At 35.1% G+C, this 12,041-nt stretch overlaps 1 long non-coding RNA gene across 5 annotated transcripts in view; it reads left to right on the top strand.

The window, feature by feature from the left end:
- The window catches only part of LOC124105054 (uncharacterized), a 37,480-nt gene that overhangs the window by 23,360 nt on the left and 2,079 nt on the right, over positions 1–12,041 (top strand). For 4 of the 5 annotated variants that reach the window (XR_006855604.2, XR_006855601.2, XR_006855600.2 and 1 more), the window contains 2 exons: positions 3,283–3,355; positions 7,635–7,749. This is a non-coding gene — a long non-coding RNA (uncharacterized LOC124105054). Of the gene's footprint in view, positions 1–3,282; positions 3,356–7,634; positions 7,750–7,860; positions 7,932–12,041 lie in introns of all 5 variants that reach the window. The other variant, XR_006855602.2, reaches the window with a different exon arrangement.

The following is a 12,041-nucleotide window of genomic DNA, read 5'->3' as shown; positions in this document are numbered from 1 at the left end:
TATAGATGGTAGGACTAGATGAAATTACTTAGGGAAAGATTACAGATTAAATAGAGGGCTGAAAGTGGAGCTCTGGGTTACTCCAACATTTAGAGTATTAGCAAAGGAGCACTAGTAATGGAAAGTAAAGTACTAGAAAAATGTGTGGAGTTATGGAAGCCAAAAAAGAAATAAGTTCTATCAAGCACTGAGTAAGTTGAAACTAGGGAATGGACATTGGATATTACTAGAAGATAGGGGGATTGATAGTAATACATGTCTATTTGTTGCATATTTTCTCAGTGCAAGGCATTATGTTAAGAAAATTTTTATACTGGTTATTTCATTTTGTCCTCACTACAACTCCAGGAGGTTGATACTATTAATATATCCTTTTTACACATAATGAAACTGAGGCATAGAGAGGTCAGGCTATGTGTCCAAGGTGGACATTAAGGTCTGAAATTAGGATTGGACTCAGGGAGTCTGACCTAAGCAGCCATACTGTTGCTTTTCTTTCTTTTTTTTTTTAATTTTTAGTTGTAAATGGACACAATAACTTTATTGTATTTATTCATTTTTATGTGGTGCTGAGGATCGAACCCAGTGCCTCATGCATGCGAGGCAAGCGCTCTACCACTGAGCCACACCTCCAGTCTCTATACTGTTGCTTTTCTATGATTGTTCCACTTGGGTCTGGAGAGGGCTTTATGAATGGTTTTTAAAAACTGGTAAATTTCACTTACAATAAAATTCACTGTTTAAACCATTTAAAAGTGTATAGTTCAGGAAAATTAAGTACATTCACAATGTTATGCAATCATCATTTCTACCTGTTTCCACTCATGAACAAAGAACACAACCAGAGGTTACAGGAGGCATGCTTTGTAGTGTAAAGAGTGTGGGCTGACCCTTGGTACCTCTGGGAGAATGTGACTGGCTTCTTTGAAAACTTTTGAGAGGTTGCAGGAAAATGCAACCTGCTACTCAAGGATAAGAAAGAACTACACTTGGTCCTCTTGTTAAAGAGGGCTATTGGCTCAGGCGTGGAGAGTGTTTGAGCCTCACTGTTCCTTTATCAAAGTGTAGTGTCCTACCTGTCTCTGTGTTTTTCTCCATCTTTAGTCACCCCTACTTGAGAATCCTTTGTTGATGCTGTGTGAGGTCCTCATCCACAGGAGCAGAGAGGGAGACTTGTGATTATGCCATTTGAAGTCCTTCCTATTTCACTGGATATCAAAGAAGTATATAATATTGGGCCTCTATTGGGGGCTTTATGCCATCAAAGTTATAAATCAAGCAACAAAGTAGAAAGTGGAAGGAAGAGATAGAGTAACAAGGGAGAACAAAACAATCTGCCAGGTGTGTCAGTGCCTCCTATAGGAGCTCTAGACCTGAATTCTAATGATGCAGTTCCTGTGATTAGGTTTTCCCTCAGTTTGTCTTTAGATTATAATTCCTAGAACCTTTATTCCCAATTAGTATAGAATTTAGTGTTATACTTGAAACTTAGGCAACCATTCCAAGTTTATGGATAATTTAAACTTTCATATTAGAATAGTTTTACAGAATAGTTGCATAGGTAGTACAGAGTTCCCATATATCTTACATGCAATTTCTCCTATTAACATCTTATATGAATAGGCTATATTTGTTACAGTTTATGAGTCAATACTGTTGGCTCATATTTTCCCCATAATTTTTATTGGTGCTTTATAGTTGCACATAATGTTGGAATTTGTTATATATTCATACATGCACACAATATAACAATATAATTTGGACAATATAATTCCCTGGTATTTCCCCCTTTTTCTCTCCTCCTTCCTCTCCCCTGGTCCTCTTCCTCTATAATACTGATGTCCCTTCAATTTTCTTTCTTTGTTTCTTTCCTTCCTCCCCCAGCCCCCCATAACAGGGATTGAACCCCAGGGGTGCTTAACCACTGAGCCACATCCCTAGCTCCTTTTTATATCTTATTTAAAGACAGGGTCTTGCTGAGTTGCTTAGGGCCTTGCTAGGTTGCCCAGACTGGCTTTGAACTTGCAGTCCTCCTGCTTTAGCCTCCTGAGTTGCTGGAATCTTTTTGATTTTCATGAGACCCCTTCCCACACACCTTTCTTTTCCTTTTCTGAATTATTTTAAATAAAATCCATACTTCATTTTGATTTCCTCAGTTTTCACCTAAGTCTCTTTTCTGTTCTTGGACCCAGATCATCATGTTACATTTCATTGTCCCAAATTCTCTAGGTACCACTTAGCTGTGATACTTTCTTAGATTTGCCTTGTTTGCGGTTTTTTTTTTTTTTTTTTTTTTTTTTGTGGTACCAGGAATTGAACCCAGGGGCACTTAACCACTGAGCCACATCCCCAACCCTTTCTATCTTAAAATTTTGAGACATGGTCTCAAACTTTCTTAACCTAGTGCCTCACTAAGTTGCTGAGGCCAGTTTTGAACTTGATATTCTCCTGCCTCAGCCTCCCAAGCTGCTGGGATTACAGGCATGCACCACTGCATCTGGCCATTTGCCTTGTTTTTGATGACCTTGACAGACTTGAGAAATACTGGTCAGGAATTTTGCAGAATAATGTCTACTGCCATTCTCATTATTAAACTGAGGTTATAGGTTTTGGAAACCACATGGGGAAACTGCCATTTCATCACATCATATCAAGGGTACATGTTATCATTATTGTAATAGTACTTTATGCTTTGAATATAGTCCTTGTTGCTGTGCCACTGCAACTTATTTTTTAAATGGACATGTTTCTTTCCTCTTCCTCTCTCCCTCCTCCTTAATCTCAGGGGAAGCAGGATTTTCTTTCTTTTGCATCCTAGGCAAAGTTATCTATCCTTAAGCATACATCCACCACAGGAATTCAGACTTTGGAGATGGCACCAGAAGATCTCAGAAATGACTACCTCCCAAATTAACAAGTGAATTACAATTCAGAGAACACATTGACTGTAGCCTTTGAACCACCTCTTTAAAAGCTCCTTGCTTGGCAGAATCACAGTCTCTGGGACAGGAGTCCCCTGTGTTTCTCCTTTGCTAGCAAAGCAATAAACTTTTTCCTTTTTCTCAAAACCTTATCCTCATTATTGGATTCCATTGGGGACAAGGACCGAGTTTTTGGTAACAATATGACTTATCACTGATGATGTTTGGAATTCTTCTGCATAGTAGATTTGTCTTCTTCCCAATGTATTTATTTGTTCAGTAATTTATATAAATATGGATACACTGATATTTATTTTGCTTTTCATTATAACCAATAACACTTTAATGTTTTGTTTTTCAGCTTGCTCAAATTTGGCTATTGTGAGCTCTGGAAGTTTGTTCCTGTGTTCCTTTGATATATTCCTATCAACAAGGTGGTTTGCCTTTTTTTTTTTTTTTAAAGCACTTCCTTGCTTTCTGGTACTGAAAGATGTTCTAGGTTCATATTATATATTTTACACCAGTCCTAGTCTCAGCCCTTTCTCCAAGCAACTCTGGTTCCTTTAGTCAAATAATGTTAAAAGAAACCAAGTCTGTGTGCTAGTCAAGCTCATAGCTACTGGAGTGTTTTTAATACTGGAGTGTTTTCTATATCTCAGAGATAGTCAGACATACGTTGTTATTTTCTTGTCCCTCCTCCCTCCCAATTTCCTTCCTCTGTTCCACTGTTCTCCCTTCTATTTTCATGGAATCCCCACCCCCAACTTCTTTTTCTTATTTTGGACTAGCTTTTGCATATGAGAGGAAATATTCAACCTTTGGCTTTCTGAGTCCAAAAAGTTCACATACTTTGACCTTAGATTCTTCTCTTGTTCTCATCTCTCTTTTTTTCCTGGGAGGTACTATCTCCAATTCCTCACTATCTGTCTACTTCACAACCTGCTATAATTTGCCTGTATACCTTAGCTTTACACTGAAACACTGTGCTAAAGGGTCTGTGTTAGATGAAAGACTTAGGCCCTTTGCATGTTCATGGAAAGTTTTAGTTTGCAGGGTAATTAAATTCCATCTCAAGTTTGTAAATTTAGTTAAAATAGGACTTTCCCATCTATTACCTCATTTGATCCTTACAAGTATCCATATCTTTCTCTTTATTTGAAGTAGCTATTCCTCCATTAATTTAGTCCATCATGAATTTTCCTGAAAGCTCGAGATAGCACTTTACCCAAACTCCATCCAAACCCTAAGAATTGTTCACTAGTTTCACAAAACCCCTAGGAAATCAGCCAAACAATGTGCTATTTCAAATTCCAGGTGCCTTACACATCTATTCTATTCCCACCAGACCAGAGTCATAGAAGACACTAATGCTTTGACTCCTATCTTACTACATTAATACCTCATTTGCTGTTTGCATTGTAAAAACACACTTTTGTCCATTATGAGAAATTATGTAAATGAAGAGGCTGAGATTCTAAGTGATAGAAATGAAGGCAATATAAGCCTTATTAAGAATTGGGATTTCTGGGGCTTGGGTTGTGGCTCAGTGGTAGAGCATGTGTGAGGCAGCACTGGATTTGATCCTCAGTACCACATAAAAATAAATAAATAAAGGTATTCTGTCCATCTACAATTAAAAAAAAGTAAAAAAAAATGAATTGGTATTTCTACTACTATTATGGAGTATCAGAATTTGCTATTAGACTTAATATATTATGATATATTGTATCATGTCATAACTTGGAACACTCTAAATCTTACACTCCAGAGTTCTATTTCCTGAACAATAGCTCCTCATTCCAGTATTCACCCACTTCCCCCCAATATCTTTCCTCTTTCTATTGTAGCAAAGTATATAGAATATTGGGCTGGGGTATAGTTCAGTAGTAGAGCACTTGCATAGCATATGAGATAACCTGGGTTAAATCCTTGACACCACATGCACAATAATACAGAATATGAAATTTACTACTTTAATCATTTTAAGTGTATAATTCAGTGGCATTAAATACATTCTCAATGTTACAAAATCATTGCCACTATTCATTTCCAGAACCTGTTTATCACCCAAACAAAAACTCTATACCCATTAAACTCCCCATTTCTCTTGTTCCTGGTTGTTCCATTCTACTTTCTGTCTCAATGGCTTTTCTTATTTTAAATTCTTCATATAAGTGGAATCATATGGCATTTGTCCTTCTTTTGGTCTGATTTATTTTACTGAGCATGTTTTCAAGGTTCATTCAAGTTGTAGTATGTAACAGAATTTCATTCCTTTTAAAGGCTGACTATTATTCCATAGTAAGTATACATCACATTTTGTTTATCCATCATCTGTTGGATATTTGGGTCGTTTCCAACTTTTAGCTATTGTGAATAATGCCTCTATGAACATTGGTATACAAGAATTTGTTTGTATCCCTGCTTTTCATCCTTTTGAGCATATATTTGGGAATAGAATGATCATATGGCAATTATATTTTTAACTTTTGAAGAACTGCCAAACCATTTTCCAGAGCAGCTGCACCATTCCACACATCCACCAATGGTGTAAAAGTGTTTTGATTTCTCCACATCCTCACCAAGACTGGTTATTTTCCTTTTTTAATAAAAAAATATATTAAGCCAGGTGTGGTGGTACACAGCTATAATCCCAGGGAGGCTGAGGCAAGAGGATTTCAAGTTCAAAGCCAGCCTCAGAACTTAGAAAGGCCCTAAGCAACTTAGTGAGACCCTGTCTCAAAATAAAAAATAAACAGGGCTAGAGATATGGCTCAGTAGTTAAGCATCCTAGGTTCAATCCACAGTATCCTTCTCCCCAAATTGTTTTAAAATATATATAACAAAATTCATCATTGTGTCAACCTGGCTGAACCATGGTGCCCAGATAATGGTGAAATGTTATTCTGCATGTTTTTGTGAAGGTGTCCTTGGATGGCATTAACATTTAAATTGGTAGGTTTTCGGTAAAGCAGATTGCTCTCCATAATGTGGGTAGGCCTCATATAATCAGGTGAAGGACTGAACAGAACAAAAAGACTGACCTACTCTAAACTAAGAGTATATTCTGGCTGGGCACTGTGGTGCACGCCTGTAACCCCAGTGGCTTTGGAGGCTGAGACAGGAGGATCATGAGTTCAAAGGCAGCCTCAGCAAAAGTGAGGCACTAAGCAACTCAGTGAAACCGAGTCTCAAAATGTAAAATAGGGCTAGGGATGTGGCTCAGTGGTTGAGTGCCCCTGAGTTCAATCCCTGGTACCTGCCTCCCCCACAAAAAAGTATATTCTATAGTAGTTTTTCAACTTGAACTGCAACAGTGGATCTCTGCTGGGGCTATTGCCTGGTAACCTTTAGGCTTGAAATATAACAGCTCATCTTTGGGTCTCCAGCCTACTAGCTAATACTGGAGATTCTGGAATTGCCAGTCTCCACAATTGTGTCAGCCAATTCTTTAAAACAGATCCTTTAGACTGTTTACATTTCTCACCTTCAATTATCATTACCTTCAATTTCACTGAAATGAACTCCAAGTTTTTTCTACCTGCTTAAATTTGTTATTGAATGTGTTTAGTAAATTTTTTATTTTAATAATCTGTGTTTTTTTCAGCTCCAGAATTAGCTCTTTTGCTTCTAATAATTTTTATCTCTTCACTGCTATACTCATTTTGTTCTTACATTGTTTACCTGATTTCCTCTCATTCTTTATGCATGTTTTTATTTATTTATTTATTGGTACTGGGGATTAAACTCAGGGACACTTGACCATTGAGCCACATCCCCAGCCCTATTTTGCATTTTATTTAGAGACAGTCTCACTGAATTGTTTAGCATCTCGCTTTTGCTGAGGCTGGCTTTGAACTCATAATCCTCTTGCCTCTGCCTCCTGAGCTGCTGGAATTATAGGCTGTGCCATTGCACCTGGCCATTTTCCTTTATTTTTAAAGCATATTTAAGACTGGTGTTTGAACATCTTTCTCTAGTAAGTTCTATATCTGGGCTTCCTCAGGCTAATTTTTGTCAATTTATTTTGTCCTTTTGAATAGACCATTTTTTTTTGTTTCTCTGTATAGCATTGTAATTTTCTTATTGAGAATTGAGCATTTAATTACTTAAGTTGTAAATCATATTCTCTATCTTCCCTAGGTTAATTTTTGTTATTATTCAAAGTTATAGTGATATGTGTGTTTTAGAACTTTTTTGAACTTTACAAAGATTATTCCTTGTCATGTATATCCACTGGTGTCTTTGTTCCTTTAGCTCATGTTCAGCTAATGTTTTGACAGAGATGTCCTTGAATGCTAGGAGCTCTCCAAATCTTTGCATATTGGCTCTGTGCCATCTAAGGTTGTTTCTGAGAATACATCCTTCCTCATCATGCTTGTGTCTTTTTTTTTTTTAGTTGTAGTTGGACACAATACCTTAATTTTATTTATTTTTATGTGGTGCTGAGGATCGAACTCAGTGCTAGGTGAGTGCTCTACTGCTGAGCCACAACCCCAGCCCCCATGCTTGTGTTTTTTTCAGCTTTTCCCAGAGGACTGAATTTCTCTAAGTTCCTTACAGTTCTACAAGTAGTACCTGCTGCCTTCCCCCTCTTAGATCACATGAGGCAAAGATGAGTGCCTTGTATCATTTAACTATCCCCCATGTAGGATAGAACAGGTGTGCACAATAATTTGCAAATAAGGTGTGTTCTGCTTCTTTTTGTTTAAGGGAAGAACTGAGAACCTGTGTTGCTTCTTCAAGACCAAATCTGCCAACCACTTCAGTGGGAAGGACATGGATCAAGGGCAAGTAAAACACCACAAAACATCCTATTATTTTAAAGGTAACTTTTTTTTTTTTTTAGAGAGAGAGAGAAGAGAGAGAATTTTTTAATATTTATTTTTCAGTTTTTGGTGGACACAACATCTTTATTTTATTTTTATGTGGTGCTGAGGATCGAACCCAGCACCCCGCCCAAGCCAAGTGAGTGTGTTACCGCTTGAGCCACATCCCCAGCCCTTGAAGGTAACTTTTTTTGATTGTGTATTTGCTTGGTTGCTGTTAATCTTTGACTATTTTCCAGACTCTGGCAAAGTTGGTTCAGATAGCTCCTACTTGTTTTTTTTTTTTTTTTGAGGTGGGGTTGTTTTGTTTTGCTTTTTATGTTTATTTGAGGAAAGAGGGCCTAGAGCTTCCTATCATACAGTTTTGCAGCTGTTATTCAATACCTCTACTATTACAATGCATTGAATAGTTGCACTCTCTGAACTTTTCTTCCATTAGTGAAACTCCCTTTTTGCTTTACTGAGCCACTGTTGATTGTAGGGTCTTTTATATCAGTCATTGAACTATTGGTGGAGTATAAGGGAAAAAAGAGTTATTGTTGGCAAATACAACAGATTGACCCACATTGCATTAAACAAATTCTTCTACATCTTTACCTTTTATACAATAATCTTTCTCCTTCCCTTTCACTTAAAAATCTAGCTATTTCCCAAGGATTTGTCACCTGAATTACAACTCATTCAGTTACTAGGTTCACAAAGTTTATAAAGGCTTTCATGTATATGGATAAAGTCAACCAAAAAACAAAACCAGAAACGAACAAAAACCAACCAAACAAACAAACAAAAAAACCAAACCAAAAAACTGTATTATTAATCTCATTAATTTCCTGAAGGTGGCAGCCGAGTTCTACAAACTAGAACTGTAGCAGTGTCTAGGCTTCCTTCCCCTCCAGATTTGCAGAATAAATGTTTCCAAGGAGAATAGATATAAAATGCTTTTCTGCAACCTTCCAGCATTGATTATGATCCTTAAAATAATTGTTTATCAGTGTGATAGGTTAAAACTAGCATCTTGACAACGTTTTAGTTTTCATTTCTTTGATAATTAGGGAGGCTAAACATATTTTTGTGTTTCAAAGCATTTCTCTTCTTTAAATGATTTTCATATTCTTTACCCTGTATTTATATTGGGATTCAATTTTGTAGCCTTCACCTTTTCTCATTATCAAAATAATATGTTCACACTGTCGAGATTCAAATGAACTTAGGAGAAATTTTCAAACATTCACATTCATAATATCAGAGACAACAACTTTAATGTTTAGATACATTTTTACTAGCTCCCCCCCATCTGTTTAGTTAGTTATATTTTTCACATTTAACATAAATTTTCTCTATAACCTGCTTTTAAATATAATTGTATGGTGATATTTCTCTAAGCCATTAATAATTCTTGTGTATATTTAAAAATAGCTTTAGTTTTTGATTTTAAAAATTATTCATGATCACTGTTGACAATTTGGTAGGTACAGGAAAATTTAATATGGACAACAATGTATATTCCCTCAACCTATGAATAACTATTATGAAGCTTTTTTTAGTGGTATCACTAGCCCTTATGTATATTTTGAAATCACTAGATAAAAATTAGCCCTACATTTAGAGTAATTTCAAAAAATGAAGTAGCATTCATATTCCTTATTATCAAACTTTTGATGTATTTTCCCAACCATTTTTCTGTGCAAGTATTGCACATTTTTATTTTATTGGCATCAGACAGTAATCTATATTTTACATGTATTATTTAGTTTTATATACATGCCACTGAAACAATTTTCCAAGGGTATCTTTTGTGCTCTATAATAATTTATTGTTTAATCACATATTCCATTTCTATGAATATTGAAATTCCCCCCCATTTCACTATTAGAAGCTATGCTGTAAAGAATTTTTGAGTATAAACATCTTCTGCATTTCTGATTTTTACCTTATTAAGAGTCCCCAGTGTGGAATAACTGAAAAAAATGTTTTGACCATTTTATCAAATACCATAGCAATTTAGATTTATGTAAATAGTTCTTTCTTTGCATCCTAGATAATATTTAATAGTTTAATTCTTAGTATTTATACTTTTTAAGGTTGGAAACTATGCCCTAATATTGTATTAATTTAAAAATCTATTAATTTTTTTCAAGTTTATTAGGAACCTGATGAATTTTTTCATATCCATTTCCTATTTATTATGTTAAATAGTTCTTTAAAATCTTTTGTTTCCTTGCATTACGTTATATATATTAAGATTTAATTAGAGATAAGTTTCCTTTTGGATTGCTTTATGATGGAATGTCTTAACATATGTATTTCATTTTGTCGGGTTTTAAATGTAATTATTGATTATTGTTAAGTTATTAAAATATAGAATTTTTAAAAAATATTTATTTTTTAGGTGTAGATGGACACAACACAATGCCTTTATTTTTATGTGGTGCTGAGGATCGAACCCAGGTTCCGCCCGTGCTAGGCGAGCGCTCTACTGCTGAGCTACAATCCCAGGCCAAAATATAGAATTTTTAAAAAGAGAAATGAAAACCAATAGACATTTGCAGATAATGCATTGATATTTAGTGTATTGTTTTACATTTTTCAGAGAGAAAGAAACATTGAAATCATGGTCTAATTCTTGGAGGTAGGAATTACATTTAGTGTGGTCTAACCTGGGATTATAGGTTTTATAATGTGGTAATTTAAGTCCTCCTCCCAGAATCAGATATGCTTCATATAAAGATCCAAAACCATGTGTACTACTCTACTCACAGAGTTTTGCTAACAGTATAGGGGTGGCAGTAAACACATCAGCTATAACCATCAGAGACCCTCCTAATGCTGGTAGTAAGAACAACAATATTGATTGAATTCTTGGTATATGTCAGGCACTGAAACCACAACTTTACATAAATAACTCATTTAATTCTCACAATAACTCTGTGAAATATGTACTATTATTAGCCGCATTTTATAGATGGGGGGGATCAAGGGATAGCTGGAGTAGCAAAGAGATCCCAGGAACTGAGCTGTCCAGATGCAAATCTGAGAGCAGAGAAACCTTATGTTCATCACATTTTGGAGATAATTACTCTTATCAAGATAGATATTTCTTTTTAAAAAATCTTTATTTTTCATTTTTATGTGGTGCTGAGGATCGAACCCAGTGCCCCATGCATACAAGGCCAGTTGTCTACCACTGAGCCAACCCAAGATAGATATTTCTTTATGTCAGAAAGTACAAAGGTATATAGGGGATAGGAATAGGAAAGACAGTGGAATTAGTCTGACATAACTTTCCTATGTACATATATGAATACACCACAGTGAATCTTACCACCGTGTACATCCACAAGACTGAAATCCTAATTAAAATAAAATATATCCCATGCTTATATAAATATATAAGAATGGATTGTACTGTCATGTATAACTAAAAAGAACTACTAAAAAATAAACAGATGCATTAATGACATTTTGGTAGGAAAAAAGAGTATTAGGAAGCCTAGGCATGTGGTGGAGAAGGGAAGAATAGAGGTAGTGGTATGGGAGTTGAAAGTGATTAGAGAGGAAAGTAGGGTATTCAAAGACAAGCTATATTTACTGTTCAAGTCATTGTTTTCTGAATGAAAATAATTATTTGCTAAAATTAAAATAATTATATTTAAAAAATTTAAATAATTTTTAAAATTAAGAATGTGATGATGACTGAAACTGGGGGAAATGGACACTCATAGTTGATGAAAGAATATAAGTTGGACAAAATCTCTCAAGCTAATATGAGTAAGAGTCAAAAATTTAAAAAGTTTATTAAATATTTGTTGAGTAACTTCTTTGTGCCAAGCAATATGCACACTGAATTCATTTAAATATTATATTTAATGAATAAAATTGTCACAGGTCTAAAAGTTGGATTTGAGTGTAGTAGAAAACTTGTCATTTTCTTTCAGAATTCCAAATGTGCACATTCCCTTGGACCAACATTTCCACTAATAGAATAAATATTCCCCAGGTGTATATGCATTTTTCTAAATGACATATGTCTAAGGTTATTCTATGCAGGATTTTTGTTTACAATATAATATATTAGAGAAAAACAATTTAGATGAAGATCTTTATGTTCTACTGTTCATTTAATATTAGTAAAGCAGGGGAAGCTAAACAAATGTTGTATATATTTGGATATTCATATAATATATGTGGGAAAGAACACATAGAAACTAATACAAGTTGAATGAAGTCTATCTCCCTTTTATGTTCTTTTAAAAAAAATTTTTTTAGTTGTAGATGGACACAATACCTTTAT

This window comes from Marmota monax, unplaced genomic scaffold (genome assembly GCF_021218885.2).
Source record: "Marmota monax isolate L192 unplaced genomic scaffold, Marmota_monax_Labrador192_F-V1.1 WCK01_AAM20220418_F8-fsc00192, whole genome shotgun sequence".
Classification (NCBI taxonomy): domain Eukaryota; kingdom Metazoa; phylum Chordata; class Mammalia; order Rodentia; family Sciuridae; genus Marmota; species Marmota monax.
Note: the sequence above shows the minus strand (reverse complement) of the source record. Positions and strands in the feature narration are given on the sequence as shown.